Source organism: Triticum urartu, chromosome 2A (genome assembly GCF_056163025.1).
Source record: "Triticum urartu cultivar PI428250 chromosome 2A, HENAU_Tu73, whole genome shotgun sequence".
Taxonomy (NCBI): domain Eukaryota; kingdom Viridiplantae; phylum Streptophyta; class Magnoliopsida; order Poales; family Poaceae; genus Triticum; species Triticum urartu.
Window position 1 is genome coordinate 36388775 of NC_141874.1, and position 17534 is coordinate 36406308.

Here is a 17534-nt window from a genome sequence, read left to right on the forward strand (position 1 = left end):
GTTCTTATTCATTTTTTCTCAAAGAGATGCGTCACGATCAAACGGATGTCTGCATTCGCGTTTGTAGAGTGTCGTAAGCTAGTATATTAGTGCTATGGATATTGCGAGGGGACATCCGGACATGCATTGGTAACTTCAGATCTGTAAGAGTTACACAAAATTAACTTGCACATTGGTTCCTACAGTTTCATAGAGGTCTCTCTGTGGTATACTATAGTACCATATATATGCAACTATACTAGTTGCATAATTTCAGGGCATTTCTCTGATAAACTAATTACTGAAAAAGGTTATCATGAGTCAATGACTTCGATCCCGGAATTGGTCTTAAAGAGCACATTCAGCTAAATTTGTGCACTTACGAGATTCCATCGGAGTTTGGGCTTCTGTAGCTTCATTCTTAAAAAAAGAAAATTCTCTGCACTACGGTGCTACTTGTTAGTTCATATTTTCTGCTTGTTTCATCATGCACATGGAAACATTAATTGACTTGTCACTACTGAGTACTGACCACTACCACAAATCTGTTCCAGCATTCAGTATACATGAGTATAGTATATGGTGAAAAATCACAAAACTGGCCCTTTGGCCGAAGTTCAGCACAAAATGGCCCTACATGCATGACGCCCGCACCCGGGGTGCCATGCTAGACAACATAACGCCTCGGTCAAGGGCGCCATACTGGTCAGCGCTGACTGCCACGTCGGCTTGGCCTTGGGCCCATGACACCTTGGCCCAGGGCGCCATGGGCTGTACCACGACGCCCCGGCCCGGGGCACCATACCCCTTCACTACATCGCCGCCCGAGCCCCTCTCCTCTTTGTTCGTTCTGTCTTTCCTCTCTCTGTTCTTTCCCCACTCCATGGCGCCCCTGAAATCGCCCCTCCCTCTCCCCACTCTAGAGCTGCGGATCAGAGCCGAAGATCGGTGGATCCGGTTTCCCTTCGAATCCTGAAGGTATTCTCCTCCCTTTCCCCTCTATCTATTGGTTGAAATCTCTCCATTTGATTGATTTGGGTGAAACCCTAGTTCATCTTTTTGTTGAAATGTATAGTGGATTTTGCTGTGATAATGTAGGGATTAGTGTGATTTAGGATATGTATGGCTTACAATATGTATGATATAGGTTTATTATGAAAGTGCTATGAATTTGGTTAGGATATGCACGCACATATATATGGTGTATGGAAGAATTAGTGCAAATATCTGGTGTATTATGTTGTAGAAAATTATATGCACATATATGGTGTATGGAAGAAGAATTAGTGTAGAAATTTTGCACATGTATGTATGTTTTTGCACTAATGCAGATATTTGCAAATGACAAAGGGGCTTACCATATACATTTGTAATTTGCAGGATGGCTTCTCTTATCCATCCATCATATGGTCAATTGCATCGTGGACGGTTCATGGCAGATGAAGGAAGGGTTTTTGATCAGCTTCACCTGAGGTCCGGTTCGGTTCATGACACTCGTGTCTCGTTCATGGCAGTATGACGAGCGATACACGGAGTATATCCGGAAGACCGGGCTTCTCCCTTTCATCTCACTCGTGTCTCGTTCGATGCCGAAGATGAACCCTTGTGCGATCACGACACTCGTTGACCGATGGCGCCCTGAGACACATACTTTTCACTTCTATGCTGGGGAGATGACTGTCACTTTGCAGGATGTTTCTCTGATCACTGCACTTCCCATCAAAGGAAAGCCTATTTGTCTTAGCACAGATTTAGATGGATGGCGTGAGATTATGGTTGGACTCATAGGGAGGGAGCCAGGGGGATGCCCGGCTGATGCGGACGCTGAAACAGTGCAGCAGTATACCAGGGCATACTTGTGGTATGTAGTCAGCCGGACTCTTTTCTCTGACGGCACTGGCGTGAACGCTTTCTTTATGTGGCTTAAGCTGTTTGCTGGGTGGGAGCATGGACTCAGTTGGGGTACGGCGGCATTGGCTTATTTGTATCGTCAGGTAAGTAGTTTTTCTTATAATATTGTGTTCACCATGTAGAAATTTTCTCTAGTTTGTAATGACATATTTCTTGTTTGTGTGTAGCTGGATGAGGCGTGTCGTAGGGGCGCGAATCCAAGAAACATTGTAGAGTCAAAGGAAGCCAACATCGGTGGTCCGATGCTTCTATTATCGATCTGGAGTTGCGGGCACTTGCCAGTGGGGCGGCCGACACCAAAGGCTTACGACTGGTGGGATGATCGTCATGACCCGGACCGTATGCCTACATGGGCATATAAGTGGGCCAAGGTTGAAGGTTTTGTTGGCAGTTCAAAGACTATGTATTTGCACTACTGCAACGAGCTTGACATCATGACCCCGGAGCAGGTATCTTAGTAGCCTCTTGCTTCGTCTCTTCGGTTTGTTCGGTTTTCCAAAATTCATACTAACAATGTAGTTTTTTCTTAATCTTTGTTTATAGGTTACCTGGGAACCATACGGAACGGAGGGCAATATTGGTAGGGGAGCTGGTTTTATTACTTTCAGACTTAACCCAAAGTGTCTATAGGAAGCACACTTATGGCGGATGTGTTGCCCGTTGATTTGTTATTATGCTGTTGAGTTTTATCAGCCACAATGAGTTATGACACAGTTTGGCTTATTTCAAGAGACCCCACCGAAGTACAAGGACACTTCGCTACATTTGCATAGGTAAGTGCTTAGCGGCGACTAATGCTTTCTCCATTGTTTTCAAAATACTAACAAAAATGCAATTGTCAAATGCTATGCAGTCTTGACAAGATGAAGCAGAAGCGTATAAAAAATGGGATCGAGAGCATGACATGTATATCTAGGAGTTCAAGCACAAGCTCAATAAGATTGAGCTTTCATTGCGTCAATCGACTTCTAAGCCTCGCCTGCGGCCTTTTGATACGGAAGCATTCAACAATTATCTTGTGTGGTTTCGTTCTGTTGCCCGTACTCAACTTAACGCACCCGTATTTCAGCCAGGGGACATATTACATGAACCTAATCCAGGTTTTGATCGGATGGCCAATATGGAGTACAACATGCTTATTAGAGATGGTAGACGGTATGAATTGGCGCCAATTATCCGCTTTGTGGTAAGTTACCGTTATATCTATATGCTTGCCTACATTGTGCCAAAATGATTTGTCCTATTGTGTCCAACAGCAAAACGAGCTCTCGAAGCATGTGAACGACGCCGGTGAGGCACTCAAGTACCCTCCAGGTGAAGAGTCGTACAATAAGCTTAATGCTTTTGTTGAGGTATGACATTTGATAATTTGTTTTTCATACACATTTTTTAGGCATATCTCCTTACTTCATGATATGTCAATTTCATAGCAGAGCAAGTCTTGGGCACGTGGTCTTGGTGCTCTACTAGGCTGCCGCTCCACCGATGTCGCCGTCCCTATAGCTTCGAGGTCGAGATCATCATCCAGCGGCACTCAACAGCAAGGCGAAGAATCGGTTGATGACATGGAGGAGGAGGGGGATGAACAGACGCATGATGAGATTAACACCTCGCAGATGCCCGATGCGCCTCAGCCTAGTCAAAGGCGTGGAAAGTATACTCCGGGCAAATACGCAAGGAAGGCACGTAAGGACCCAGTGATCGAGGCCGCCTCAGAGGAGGAGGAGGAAGAGGAGGTGGAGGTGCCGCTGCAGAGGAGAAGGCGCTTAGTGAAGGGGAAGGATGCTGCACCAGCTAAGAGGGGGAAAGGAAGGAAATAATGCATTTGTCTTCAACTTTGTGGTGAACTATGTATGAAACTAGATGCATTTGTGGTGAACTATGTATTTGTGGTGAAACTTGATGCATTTGTGGTGAACTTGATGTACTTGAAGCATCAGCAAAACTTGGTGTATGATGAAGGAAATATGCCCTAGAGGCAATAATAAAGTTATTATTTATTTCCTTATTTCATGATAAATGTTTATTATTCATGCTAGAATTGTATTAACCGGAAACATAATACATGTGTGAATACATAGACAAACAGAGTGTCACTAGTATGCCTCTACTTGACTAGCTCGTTAATCAAAGATGGTTATGTTTCCTAACCATAGACAAAGAGTTGTTATTTGATTAACGAGGTCACATCATTAGTTGAATGATCTGATTGACATGACCCATTCCATTAGCTTAGCACCCGATCGTTTAGTATGTTGCTATTGCTTTCTTCATGACTTATACATGTTCCTATAACTATGAGATTATGCAACTCCCGTTTACCGGAGGAACACTTTGGGTACTACCAAACGTCACAACGTAACTGGGTGATTATAAAGGAGTACTACAGGTGTCTCCAAAGGTACATGTTGGGTTGGCGTATTTCTAGATTAGGTTTTGTCACTCCGATTGTCGGAGAGGTATCTCTGGGCCCTCTCGGTAATGCACATCACTTAAGCCTTGCAAGCATTGAACTAAATGAGTTAGATGCGGGATGATGTATTACAGAACGAGTAAAGAGACTTGCCGGTAACGAGATTGAACTAGGTATTGGAATACCGACGATCGAATCTCGGGCAAGTAACATACCGATGACAAAGGGAACAACGTTTTTGTTATGCGGTCTGACCGATAAAGATCTTCGTAGAATATGTAGGAGCCAATATGGGCATCCAGGTCCCGCTATTGGTTATTGACCGGAGACGTGTCTCGGTCATGTCTACATTGTTCTCGAACCCGTAGGGTCCGCACGCTTAAGGTTACGATGACAGTTATATTATGAGTTTATGCATTTTGATGTACCGAAGGTTGTTCGGAGTCCCGGATGTGATCACGGACATGACGAGGAGTCTCTAAATGGTTGAGACATAAAGATTGATATATTGGAAGCCTATGTTTGGACATCGGAAGTGTTCCGGGTGAAATCGGGATTTTACCGGAGTACCGGGAGGTTACCGGAACCCCCCGGGAGCCATATGGGCCTTAATGGGCTTTAGTGGAAAGGAGAAAGGGGCAGCCCAAGGTGGCGGCGCGCCTCCCCCCTCCCCTAGTCCTATTAGGACTAGGAGAGGTGGCCGGCCCCCCTCTCTCTCTTTCCCCCTCGGGGAATCCTAGTCCAACTAGGATTGGGGGGGGGGAGTCCTACTCCCGGTAGGAGTAGGACTCCTCCTGCGCCTTCCTCCTGGCCGGCGGCCCCATCCCCCTTGGCTCCTTTATATACTGAGGCAGAGGCACCCCAGAAACACATATGTTGATCCACGTGATCTATTTCTTAGCCGTGTGGGGTGCCCCCAGCCACCATAGTCCTCGATAATACTGTAGCGGAGTTTAGGCGAAGCCCTGCTGTTGTGGTACATCAAGATCGTCACCACACCGTTGTGCTGACGGAACTCTTCCCTGACACTTTGCTGGATCGGAATCCGGGGATCGTCATCGAGCTGAACGTGTGCTCGAACTCGGAGGTGCCGTAGTTTCGGAGCTTGATCGGTTGGATCGTGAAGACGTACGACTACATCAACCAAACGCTTCCGTTGTCGATCTACTAGGTATGTAGATCACACTCTCCCCTCGTTTCTATGCATCACCATGATCTTGCGTGTGCGTGGGAATTTTTTTGAAATTACTACGTTCCCCAACAGTGGCATCCGAGCCTAGGTTTTATATGTTGATGTTATATGCACGAGTAGAACACAAGTGAGTTGTGGGCGATATAAGTCATACTGCTTACCAGCATGTCATACTTTGGTTCGGCGGTATTGTTGGATGAAGCGGCCCGGGCCGACATTACGCGTACGCTTACGCGAGACCGGTTCTCCCGACGTGCAGCCACGTAAAACTTGCAACAACAAAGTAGAGGACGTCTAACTTGTTTTTGCAGGGCATGTTGTGATGTGATATGGTCAAGACGTGATGAGATATAAGTTGTTGTATGAGATGATCATGTTTTGTTGAAGTTATCGGCAACTGGCAAAATCCTTATGGTTGTCTCTCTATTGCATAAGATGCAAGCGCCCAATAACTGCTTTACTTTATCGCTCTGCGATAGAAATAGTTGCAAGAGCAATTGTTGGCGAGACGACCACGTGACGACACATTGATATAGATCAAGATGATGGAGATCATGGTGTCATGCCGGTGTTGATAGAGATCATAACAGTACTTTGGAGATGGAAATCAAAGGCGCAAGATGATGATGGCCATATCATGTCACATATTTTGATTGCATATGATGTTTATCTTTTATACATCTTATTTTGCTTAGTTTGACGGTAGCATTTTAAGATGATCTCTCACTAATTATCAAGAAGTGTTCTCCCTGAGTATGCACCGTTGCGAAAGTTCTTCGTGCTGAGACACCACGTGATGATCGGGTGTGATAGGTTCTACGTTCAAATACAACGGGTGCAAAACAGTTGCACACGCGGAATACTCAGGTTATACTTGACGAGCCAAGCATATATAGATATGGCCTCGGAACACGGAGACCGAAAGGTCGAGCGTGAATCATATAGTAGATATGATCAACATAGCGATGTTCACCAATGAAACTACTCCATCTCACGTGATGATCGGACATGGTTTAGTTGATTTGGATCACGTGATCACTTAGAGGATTAGAGGGATGTCTATCTAAGTGGGAGTTCTTAAGTAATATGATTAATTGAACTTAAATTTATCATGAACTTAGTCCTGGTAGTATTATGCAAATTATGTTGTAGATCAATAGCTCGCGTTATTGCTTTCATATGTTTATTTTGATATGTTCCTAGAGAAAAATTGTGTTGAAAGATGTTAGTAGCAATGATGCGGATTGGATCCGTGATCTGAGGTTTATCCTCATTGCTGCACAGAGGAATTATGTCCTTGATGTACCGCTAGGTGATAGACCTATTGCAGGAGAAAATGCTGACGTTATGAACGTTTGGCTAGCTAAATATGATGACTACTTGATAGTTTAGTGCACCATGCTTAACGGCTTAGAATCGGGACTTCAAAGACGTTTTGAACGTCATGGACCATATGAGATGTTCCAGGATTTGAAGTTAATATTTCAAGCAAATACCCGAGTTGAGAGATATGAAGTCTCCAACAAGTTCTATAGCTAAAATATGGAGGAGAATCGCTCAACTAGTGAGCATGTGCTCAGATTGTCTGGGTACTACAATCGCTTGAATCAAGTGGGAGTTAATCTTCCAGATAAGATAGTGATTGACAGAATTCTCTAGTCACCATCACCAAGTTAGTAGAACTTCGTGATGAACTATAGTATGCAAGGGATGACGAAAACGAATCCCGAGCTTTTCATGATGATGAAATCGATGAAGGTAGAAATCAAGAAAGAGCATCAAGTGTTGATGGTTGACAAGATCACTAGTTTCAAGAAAAGGGCAAAGGGAAGAAGGGGAACTTCAAAAAGAACGGCAAGCAAGTTGTTGCTCAAGTGAAGAAGCCCAAGTCTGGTCCTAAGCCTAAGACTAAGTGTTTCTACTGCAAAGGGACTGGTCACTGGAAGCGGAACTACCCCAAGTGATTGGCAGATAAGAAGGATGGCAAAGTGAACATAAGTATATTTGATATACATGCTACTGATGTGTACTTTACTAGTGTTTATAGCAACCCCTTAGTATTTGATACTAGTTCAGTTGCTAAGATTAGTAACTCGAAACGGGAGTTGCAGAATAAACAGAGACTAGTTAAGGGTAAAGTGACGATGTGTGTTGGAAGTGGTTCCAAGATTGATATGATCATCATCGCACACTCCCTATACTTTCGGGATTAGTGTTGAACCTGAATAAGTGTTATTTGGTGTTTGCGTTAAGCATGAATATTATTTGATCATGTTTATTGTAATACGGTTATTCCTTTAAGTAAGAGAATAAATTGTTGTTCTGTTTACATGAATAAAACCTTATATGGTTACACACCCAATGAAAATAGTTCGCTGGATCTCGATCGTAGTGATACACATAATCATAATATTGAAACCAAAAGATGCAAAGTTAATAATGATAGTGCAACTTATTTGTGGCACTGCCGTTTAGGTCATATTGGTGTAAAGCGCATGAAGAAGCTCCATGCTGATGGGATTTTGGAATCACTTGATTATGAATCACTTGATGATTGCGAACCATGCCTCATGGGCAAGATGACTAAGACTCCGTTCTCCGGAGCGAGCAACTAACTTATTGGAATAATACATACTGATGTATGCGGTCCGATGAGTGTTAAGGCTCACGGAAAGTATCGTTATTTTCTGAATTTCACAGATGATTTGGGCGGATATGAGTATATCTACTTGATGAAACATAAGTCTGAAACATTTGAAAAGTTCAAAGAATTTCAGAGTGAAGTGAAAAATCATCGTAAAAGGAAAATAAAGTTCCTACGATTTGATTGTAGAGAATAGTATTTGAGTTACGAGTTTGGCCTTCAGTTTAAAACAATGTGAAATAGTTTCACTACTCACGCCACCTGGAACACCATAGTGTAATGGTGTGTCCGAACGTCATAACCGTACTTTATTGGATATAGTGCGATCTATGATGTCTCTTACCGATCTACCACTATCGTTTTGGGGTTATGCATTAGAGACAACTGCATTCACGTTAAATAGGGCACCATCTAAGTCCGTTGAGACGACACAATCTGAACTATGGTTTGGCAAGAAACCAAAGTTGTCGTTTCTTAAAGTTTGGGGTTGTGATGCTTATATGAAAAAGTTTCATCCTAATAAGCTCAAACCCAAATCAGAGAAATATGTCTTCATAGGATACCCAAAGGAGACTGTTGGGTACACCTTCTATCACAAATCCGAAGGCAAGACTTTTGTTGCTAAATTCGGAGTTTTTCTAGAGAAGGAGTTTCTCTCGAAAGAAGTGAGTAGAACTTGATGAGGTAACTGTACCTCCTGCCTTATTGGAAATTAGTACATCACAGAAACCGGTTTCTGTGACACCTACACCAATTAGTGAGGAAGCTAATGATGATGATCATGAAACTTCAGATCAAGTTACTACTGAATCTCGTAGGTAAACCAGAGTGAGATCCGCACCAGAGTGGTACGGTAATCCTGTTCTGGAAGTCATGTTACTAGACCATGACGAACTTGCAAACTATGAGGAAGCGATGATGAGCCCAGATTCCGCAAAATGGTTTGAGGCCATGAAATCTGAGATATGATCCATGTATGAGAACAAAGTATGGACTTTGATGGATTTTCCCGATGATCGGCAAACCATAGAAAATAAATGGATCTTCAAGAGGAAGACGGATGCTGATAGTAGTGTTACTGTCTACAAAGCTCGACTTGTCGCAAAAGGGTTTCGGCAAGTTCAAGGGATTGACTACGATGAGACCTTCTCACCCGTAGCGATGCTTAAATCTTTCCGAATCATGTTAGTAATTGCCGCATTTTATGAAATCTGGCAAATGGATAAACAAAACTGCATTCCTTAATGGATTTATTAAGAGTTGTATATGATGCAACCAGAAGGTTTTGTCAATCCCAAAGGTGCTAACAAAATATGCAAGCTCCAGCGATCCATCTATGGACTGGTGCAAGCATCTCGGAGTTGGAATATACGCTTTGATAAGTTGATCAAAGCATATAGTTTTATACAGACTTGCGATGAAGCCTGTATTTACAAGAAAGTGAGTGGGAGCACTACAACATTTCTGATAAGTATATGTGAATGACATATTGTTGATCGGAAATAATGTAGAATTATTCTGCAAAGCATAAAGGAGTGTTTTGAAAGAACTTTTTGAAAGAAAGACCTCGGTGAAGCTGCTTACATATTAAGCATCAAGATCTATAGAGATAGATCAAGAGACTTGATAAGTTTTTTTTCAATGAGTACATACCTTGACAATATTTTGAAGTAGTTCAAAAATTGGAACAGTCAAAGAAAGAGTTATTGGCTGTGTTACAAGGTGTGAAATTGAGTAAGACTCAAAGCCCGACCACGGCAGAAGATAGAAAGAGAATGAAAGTCATTCCCTATGCCTCAGCCATAGGTTCTATAAAGTATGCCATGTTGTGTACCAGATCTATTGTATACCCTACACTGTGTTAAGCAAGGGAGTACAATAGTGATCTAAGAGTAGATCACTGGACAGCGGTCAAAATTGTCCTTAGTGGAATAAGGAAATATTTCTCAATTATGGAGGTGACAAAAAGGTTCGTCGTAAAAAGTTACGTCGATGCAAGTTTTGACACAGATCTGGATGACTCTAAGTCTCGATCTAGATACATATTGAAATTGGGAGCAATTAGCTAGTGTAGCTCCGTGCAGAGCATTGTAGACATAGAATTCGCAAAATACTTACGGATCTGAATATAACAGACCCGGTGACTAAAATTATCTCACAAGCAAAACATGATCACACCTTAGTACTCTTTGGGTGTTAATCACATAGCGATGTGAACTAGATTACTGACTCTAGTAAACCCTTTTGGGTGTTGATCACATATCGATGTGAACTATGGGTGTTAATCACATGGTGATGTGAACTATTGCTGTAAATCACATGGTGATGTGAACTAGATTATTGACTCTAGTGCAAGTGGGAGACTAAAGGAAATATGCCCTAGAGGCAATAATAAAGTTATTATTTATTTCCTTATTTCATGATAAATGTTTATTATTCATGCTAGAATTGTATTAACCGGAAACATAATACATGTGTGAATACATAGACAAACAGAGTGTCACTAGTATGCCTCTACTTGACTAGCTCGTTAATCAAAGATGGTTATGTTTCCTAACCATAGACAAAGAGTTGTTATTTGATTAATGAGGTCACATCATTAGTTGAATGATCTGATTGACATGACCCATTCCATTAGCTTAGCACCCGATCGTTTAGTATGTTGCTATTGCTTTCTTCATGAGTTATACATGTTCCAATAACTATGAGATTATGCAACTCCCGTTTACCGGAGGAACACTTTGGGTACTACCAAACGTCACAACGCAACTGGGTGATTATAAAGGAGTACTATAGGTGTCTCCAAAGGTACATGTTGGGTTGGCATATTTCGAGATTAGGTTTTGTCACTCCGATTGTCGGAGAGGTATCTCTGGGCCCTCTTGGTAATGCACATCACTTAAGCCTTGCAAGCATTGCAACTAAATGAGTTAGATGTGGGATGATGTATTACAGAACGAGTAAAGAGACTTGCCGGTAACGAGATTGAACTAGGTATTGGAATACCGACGATCGAATCTCGGGCAAGTAACATACCGATGACAAAGGAAACAACGTATGTTGTTATGCGGTCTGACCGATAAAGATCTTCGTAGAATATGTAGGAGCCAATATGGGCATCCAGGTCCCTCTATTGGTTATTGACCGGAGATGTGTCTCGGTCATGTCTACATTGTTCTCGAACCCGTAGGGTCCGCACGCTTAAGGTTACGATGACAGTTATATTATGAGTTTATGCATTTTGATGTACCGAAGGTTGTTCGGAGTCCCGGATGTGATCACGGACATGACGAGGAGTCTCGAAATGGTCGAGACATAAAGATTGATATATTGGAAGCCTATGTTTGGACATCGGAAGTGTTCCGGGTGAAATCGGGATTTTACCGGAGTACCGGGAGGTTACCGGAACCCCCCGGGAGCCATATGGGCCTTAATGGGCTTTAGTGGAAAGGAGAAAGGGGAAGCCCAAGTTGGTCGCGCGCCTCCCCCCTACCCTAGTCCTATTAGGACTAGGAGAGGTGGCCGGCCCCCCTCTCTCTTTCCCCCTCGGGGAATCCTAGTCCAACTAGGATTGGGGGGGGGAGTCCTACTCCCGGTAGGAGTAGGACTCCTCCTGCGCCTTCCTCCTGGACGGCGGCCCCCTCCCCCTTGGCTCCTTTATATACTGAGGCAGAGGCACCCCAGAAACACATAAGTTGATCCACGTGATCTATTCCTTAGCCGTGTGCGGTGCCCCCAGCCACCATAGTCCTCGATAATATTGTAGCGGAGTTTAGGCGAAGCCCTGCTGCTGTGGTACATCAAGATCGTCACCACGCCGTTGTGCTGACGGAACTCTTCCCCGACACTTTGCTGGATCGGAGTCCGGGGATCGTCATCGCACTGATCGGAGTCCGGGGATCAGTGCCAGCGCGTTAAGACCATTGGCGATGAGCTCCGCGAACTCGGCGATACAGTCAGCGACTCACAGCTAATCAACATCGTCGTTGTCGGCCTCAGCGAATACTTTGACAAGCAAGACTCGTTCATACCGATGATACGGCCTCCTCCTACCTTCGCTGAAGTTCGTTCCCTACTACAACTCGTGGCGGAAACACAATCCCGCAAGGACTCTCGCCCCAAAGTCTTTCATGCTGCGGCTCGTCCTCCTCTGTCGTCTACACCAGCGTCGCCTTCCATGCCGGCTCCTGCCGCCGGGCCGTCCGCATCGTCATCTGCTCAACCCCCCCAGGTTGGCGCCCTAGTCCGAACTACCACGACAAAAACCCTATCTGCAGGCCGCCGTCGACTTGTTCGGTTCCACCTACGACATCACCAGCACCAAGTCGTGCACCACCCACCAGTGCTCCATCTGCGGTTGCATGGCGGCCTCCTCATGATCCTTGGACGGGGCTCGTTCAGGCATGGCCCATGCCCTGGTCCGCTCCGTCCACCCTCGGTGCTCCGCCGGCATACTCAGGTGCTTGGCAACCCGGCCTTCGGCCGCCTACTGGTGCTCCCGGGGTTCTCAACCCCCGACAGCCGGCCAATGCCTATCACGCTGCCCCGACGTATGCTCCTTATGGCCATTGCACCACCGACAGCGGCGCCTACTACACACCTCAGCCGGCCCTGCTCCCGACGCCACCCTCACCACAGTCGGCCAATGCCTCTCACGCTGTCCCGACGTATGTTCCTTATGGTCACTACTCCACTGACAGCGGCGCCTACTACACTCACCAGCCAGCCCTACTGCCTTCACCATCATATCCGCCGGCACTGCTCCCGACGCCACCCTCACCTGCGACGCCGAGCTGGGATCAAGCTGCTTTTCTCCAGGCCATGAATAACTTTGCTACACAAGGAAACTCAGGTACGGATTGGATCTTTGGTTCAGGGGCCTCTAGTCATATGTCTGCATCTAGTAATTGGTTATCATCTTGCACTAAATCTCCTTTCCCTTCCATTACCCTTGGAGATGGATCATCTATTCCTATATATTGTGTTGGTCAGGCTCAAATTCCCTCTTCCACTAAACCTCTTCTACTTCGTGATGTTCTAGTTGCACCCGCCCTCATTAAAAATCTTATTTCTGTTCGCCAGTTTACTTGCGACAATCTAGTTTCGACTGAATTTGACCCTTTTGGTTTATCTGTGAAGGATTACCTGACCAAGGCCGAGATCGCTCGCTTCAATAGCTCCGGTGATCTTTATTCTCTTAATGGAGTTCCTGCCGCCACCCCTCCAACATCCATGCTAGCCTCCGTCGATCTCTGGCATCGTCGCTTGGGCCATCCCAACCCTGCCGTCTTAGCTTCTATGCTTAGTGAATTTACCATACCATGTAATAGGGACTCTCATAATTCTGTGTTTTGCGAGTCATGTCAATTAGGCAAACATGTGCGTCTTCCCTTTAGTTCCTCTAGCTCTTGTACCACTTATCCCTTTGAATTAATACATTGTGATTTAATTATGGACCTCTCCCATTGCAAGTGTTTCGGGTTTTAAATAATACCTTGTTATCCTAGATGATTTCACCCACTTTGTCTGGACTTTCCCTCTACGCAACAAATCCGAGGTCCATTCTCTCTTCCTTAATTTTCAACGCTATGTGTCTGTTCACTTCTTCCTCCCTATTCGCTTTATCCAATGTGACAATGGTCGCGAGTTTTTTAACATTAAAAATCGTACTTTCTTCTTACAACATGGCATCTTGCTAAGGTTCTCATGTCCCTACACCTCCCCTCAAAATGGTAAAGCCGAACATTCTCTTCGCACCCTCAATGATATTGTTCGCACTCTCCTCAATCATCTATGCCTCCCAAGTTTTGGGCTGAAGCCCTACACATGGCCACCTTCCTTCTAAACATTCGCCCTTCTAAAACTAAACCCAACACTACTCCCTATTATTCCCTCTTTCTTTCCCATCCCGACTACTCCGCGGTTCGTATTTTTGACTGTCTCTGTTTTCCCAATGCCTACGCCACTTCTGCAAATAAATTGTCACCACACTCTATCCCATGTGCCTTTCTTGGCTTCTCTGACGAGCACAAAGGCTATCGCTGTCTTGACCTTCACACTAGACACGTTCATGTCTCTCATCATGTCACGTTTGCTGAGCACATTTTTCCTTTCTCACAACGCACTACTACACCATCAAACACCCCTAGCTCCACAAACACCCCCTCTCCCCGTCCTTTCCAACTATATACTCCCCTACCTTCTAAACACAACACACCACCACCACCATTAACACCCGCCATAGCCGATACCAACCCTACCCTCACCCCACCCGAGACATCCCCAACACCTCCGACCCCTTCTCCCTCCCCACCACCCCTAGTGTTGGGGATCGTAGCATAAGTTTAAAACTTTCTACGCATCACCAAGATCAATCTATGGAGTAATCTAGCAACAAGGGGAAGGGGAGTGCATCTACATACCCTTGTAGATCGCTAAGCGGAAGCGTTGCAAGAACGTGGATGAAGGAGTCGTACTCGTAGCCATTGTTGAGGAAATCGTTAACTGGTAGCTGCTCGGTCGGCTGGTGAGTAGGGGATTAATAGGCTAATCGGCAAGTTAATCGGCCATTTAATCAATTAATCGGACGATTTATCAGGTAATCGGCTACTCGGGGACCCTATGAGTAGGGATTAATCGGCAAGTTAACTTGTTAATCGGATGAATTCTTGAACAGGGCTCGTAGCGATTCAGATCGCGGTTGATTCCGATCTAAGCGCCGAACCACGGTGCCTCCGCGTTCAACACACGTGCAGCCAGGTGACGTCTCCCACACCTTGATCCAGCAAGGGGAGAAGGAGAGGTTGGGAAGACTCCGTCCAGCAACAGCACGACGGCGCGGTGGTGGTGGAGCACGGGACTCCAGCAGGGCTTCGCCAAGCACTATGAGAGACGAGGAGGGAGAGGGGTAGGGCTGCGCCAAGAGAGAGATCAAATCGTATGTTGGGCAGCCCCCATACCTCAAGTATATATAGGGGGAGGGGAGGGGGCTGCGCCCCTTCTAGGGTTCCCACCCCAAGGGGTGCGGCAGCCCTTGATCCCATCTAGGGTGGCGGCCACAAGGGGGAGAGGGGGAGGCGCACCTGGGGTGGGCCTTAGGGCCCATCTGCCCTAGGGTTTGCCCCCCTCCCCTCTTGGAGGCGCCTTGGGCCTTGGTGGGAGGCGCCCCAGCCCACCTAGGGGCTGGTCCCTTCTCACTATAGGCCCATGTATGCCTCCGGGGCCCGTGGCCCCTCCCGGTGAACCCCCGGACCCCTCCGGTGGTCCCGGTACACTACCGGTGATGCCCGGAACACTTCCGGTGGCCAAAACCATACTTCCTATATATCAATCTTTACCTCCGGACCATTCTGGAACTCCTCGTGACGTCCGGGATCTCATCCGGGACTCCGAACAACATTCGGTAACCGTGTACATAGTTTCCGTATAACCCTAGCGTCATCGAACCTTAAGTGTGTAGACCCTACGGGCTCGGGAGTCATGTAGACATGGCCGAGACAACTCTATGGTCAATAACCAACAACGGGATCTGGATACCCATGTTGGTTCCCACATGCTCCACGATGATCTCATCGGATGAACCACGATGTCAAGGATTCAATCAATCCCGTATACAATTCCCTTTGTCTATTGGTACGATACTTGCCCGAGATTCGATCGTCGGTATCCCTATACCTTGTTCAATCTCGTTACCGGCAAGTCTCTTTACTTGTTCCGTAACACATTATCCCGTGATCAACTCCTTGATCACATTGTGCACATTATGATGATGTCCTACCGAGTGGGCCCAGAGATACCTCTCCGTTTACACGGAGTGACAAATCCCAGTCTCGATTCGTGCCAACCCAACAGACACTTTCGGAGATACCCATAGTGCACCTTTATAGCCACCCAGTTACATTGTGACGTTTGGCACACCCAAAGCACTCCTGCGGTATCCGGGAGTTGCACAATCTCATGGTCTAAGGGAATGATACTTGACATTAGAAAAGCTTTAGCATACGAACTACACGATCTTGTGCTAGGCTTAGGATTGGGTCTTGTCCATCACATCATTCTCCTAATAATGTGATCCCATTATTAATGATCCCTATGTATTTCGCAAAACTTTATGTCATATCGCAGATGCTGCTACCACATTCCACTTGGATCTATTCCAAATTGTTGCTCCATTATACGTATCCGGTATCTCTACTCAGAGCTATTCGGATAGGTGTCAAGCTTGCATCGACGTAACTCTTTACGTCGAACTCTTTATCACCTCCATAACCGAGAAACATTTCCTTATTCCTCTAAGGATAATTTTGACCGCTATCTGGTGATCCACTCCTAGATCACCTTTGTACCCTCTTGCCAGACATGTGGCATGGCACTCATCTGGTGCGGTACTCAGCATGGCATACTGTATAGAGCCTATGACAAGAGCATAGGGGAAGACCTTCGTCCTTCCTCTTTCTTCTGCCGTGGTCAGTCTTCAAGTCTTACTCAACTTCACACCTTACAACTCAGGCAAGAACCCCTTCTTTGACTGATCTATTTTGAACTCCTTCAAAAACATGTCAAGGTGTGCGTTCTTTGAAAGTATCATCAGGCATTTTGATCTATCTCTATAGATCTTGATGCCCAATATGTAAGCAGCTTTATCCAGGTCTTCCTTTGAAAAACACGCTTCAAACAACCGTTTATGCTTTCCAGAAATTCTACATCATTTCGAATCAACAATATGTCATCCACATATACTTATCAGAAATGTTGTAGTGCTCCCACTCACTTTCTTGTAAATACAAGTTTCTAGCAAACATTGTATAAACCTAAAAGCTTTGATCACTCCATCAAAGCATATATTCCGACTCCGAGATGCTCGCTCTAGTCCATAGACGGATCGCTAGAGCTAGCATACCTTTTAGCATCCTTAGGATTGACAAAAACTTTGATTGTATCCAATACAACTCTTTCTTACGAAAACTAGTAAGAAAACTTTTTTTTGACATCCATCTGTCAGATTTCATAATCAAAAAATACAGCTAATGCTAACATGATTCCGACGGACTTAAGCATCGCTACGGGTGAGAAAATCTCATCGTAGTCAACTCCTTGAACTTGTGAGAAACTCTTTTCCACAAGTCGTGCTTCATAGACGGTGACATTACCGTCCGCGTTTGTCTTCTTCTTAAAGATCCATTTATTCTCAATGGCTTGCCGATCATTGGGCAAGTCCACCAAAGTCCATACTTTGTTCTGATACATGGATCCTATCTCGAATTTCATGGCTTCTAACCATTTGTCGGAATACGGGCCCACCATCGTTTCTCCACAGCTCGTAGGTTCATTGTTGTCTAACAACATGATATCTAAGACAGGATTACCGTACCACTCAGGAGCAGTACATATCCTTG

At 45.2% G+C, this 17534-nt stretch overlaps 2 pseudogenes; both read left to right on the top strand.

Moving 5' to 3' along the window:
- Window positions 1–17534, top strand: part of LOC147983330 (F-box/LRR-repeat protein At3g26922-like) — a 48339-nt pseudogene that overhangs the window by 15340 nt on the left and 15465 nt on the right.
- Window positions 1361–3710, top strand: LOC147983331 (serine/threonine-protein phosphatase 7 long form homolog; annotated as a pseudogene).